General features: G+C 42.6%; 1 pseudogene; it reads left to right on the top strand.

Moving 5' to 3' along the window:
* Nucleotides 1-1,279: 1,279 nt before the first annotated feature.
* LOC142460478 (U7 small nuclear RNA) lies at nt 1,280-1,318 on the top strand (annotated as a pseudogene).
* The last annotated feature ends 772 nt before the right edge of the window (nt 1,319-2,090 follow it).

Here is a 2,090-nt window from a genome sequence, read left to right as displayed (position 1 = left end):
ACAATCTGGAGGAGAAAACAGCAGGACCAACGGTTCCAGAGGGACATGGGTGAGGGGAAGGCTAGGGAAAGAAGTGGGTATTAACAAACCCAGGGACAAGGGAACAGCAAGCAATCCAAAAATCAATGGCAAGGAGGGTGTAGGAGGCCTGGTAAGGCTTGATCAAGGGCAATGTAAGTGAGAGGAATTACTAAAATCCAAATGAAGGTTGAGCATGATAGTGGGACAAGAGGAAAGTAAAAGGAAATCGAGGGAAAAAAGTAGGAGGCAAAGGGTATTTATAGAGGTCTAAATACAGGCATGTCCATATGTAAATATATTTCTATATGATGATAGGGAAATAGATCTATGTGCATATATATTTTTAATTAATAAATAAATTTATTGGGGGCTTTTACAACTCATCACAATTCATACATACATTCATTGTATGTCAAACACATTTATACATTTGTTGCTATCATCAATCTCAAAACATTTCTATGTGCATATATTTATAGGTGTAATATTACAGTAGCAGATGGACAGAGGTCCTCCACTCAAGTGCTCCCTCAATGCAAAAACACTTTGTTCTGTTAAAATTGCATTCCATGATGCTCACCTTCCCAACATGATTGCTGAAGACAAAGCAGTTGTGTAAGCAAATGTGGTGAAATTAGGTGATGGTGCCCAGGTATCAAAAGATATAGCGTCTGGGGTCTTAATGGCTTGAAGATAAACAAATGGCCATCTAGCGGGGAGGATATGAGGCAGTCAGGTTTCAATGTAGCAATGATGAAACATACAACTTTCTTCTAGTTCTTTAATGCTTCCTCCTCCCTCCCCCACTATCATGATTCCAATTTTACCTTACAAATTTGGCTAGACCAGAGGATGTATACTGGTACAGATAAGAGCTGGAAACACATGGAATCCAGGACATATAAACCCCTTAGGACCAGTAATGAGAGTGGAGGGAATGTGGGGTAGAAATGGGGAACTAATCCCAAGGATCTACATATAACCTTCTCCCTGGGGTATGGACAACAGCAAAGTAGGTGAAGTGAGATGTCAGACAGTGTAAGACATGACAAAATAATAATTTATAAATTATCAAGGATTTATGTGGGGGGAGTGGGGAAGGAGGGAAAAATGAGCTGATACCAAGGGCTCATGTAGAAAGCAAATGTTTTGAGAATGATGATGGCAACAAATGTACAAATGTGCTTGACACGATGGATGGATGGATGGATTGTGGTAAGAGTTGTAGGTGCTCTGAATAAAATGATTTTTAAATGATAAGTGTTACAGCTCTTTTAGAATTTGTCTAGAAAACCCATTAAAAAAGAAAATAATAAATAAAAATAAGTAAATAAATTAATTAAAATGCCCTTGTCCCACATAGCCTTCAGAGTAGGGAGGGCAGTTGGGATGTGAACAACAAAATCCCGAGAGAGTGAAAACTACTGAATGCATCCTAGACGATGAAAAAAGGTTGGGGAGTCACCAAACAACGTAGGCCTTTCTCTGTGGGGAAACCACTGTATTTGAGAAAGTTCTGGTTCATCCAACATGAATTGGAATACATAATCGAGTGCAGCCTAGGCAAGGCCAGGCTACAGAATCCCAGGGAGCAGTTAGGGAGTCTTCAGTACAGATGGGGGGCTCAGAAAGGGAAGGGCTCCGAGGAGTTGGGTAAAGAAGTAGTAAGCACTTAGTTGCTTTGGGAGAATGCGGGCAGGGTGCAAACATCTGATAGTTTGAGCTTCATGGAAATGCAGCAAAGTGAGACCCGGACGTTTTCCCTAGCATTAGCAAGAAGCATCGTCTGAAGGTGGGTCCACCTGGCTGTGGGGAGGTGGCAGCAATGGAAAGCCTGCATGCAGTCTTCAGGGGACATGGCTGTTTCCCCGTGCGGCAGAGCACGCCAAACACAAGTGCCCTGGAATAAGGAGTCTCTAGGTGGTGCACACGTGAATGTACCTAAGTGTGGACTCTGAGTGCAGTTCCACTCAGAGGAGCCTCAGGAGAAAGGCCTGGCGATCTTCCCCTCAAATCAATTGAAACCCTGTGGCACATGGTTCAGCTATGAGATCACGTGAGCTAGAGCT

Source organism: Tenrec ecaudatus, chromosome 10 (assembly GCF_050624435.1).
Source record: "Tenrec ecaudatus isolate mTenEca1 chromosome 10, mTenEca1.hap1, whole genome shotgun sequence".
Taxonomy (NCBI): Eukaryota; Metazoa; Chordata; class Mammalia; order Afrosoricida; family Tenrecidae; genus Tenrec; species Tenrec ecaudatus.
Note: the sequence above shows the minus strand (reverse complement) of the source record. Positions and strands in the feature narration are given on the sequence as shown.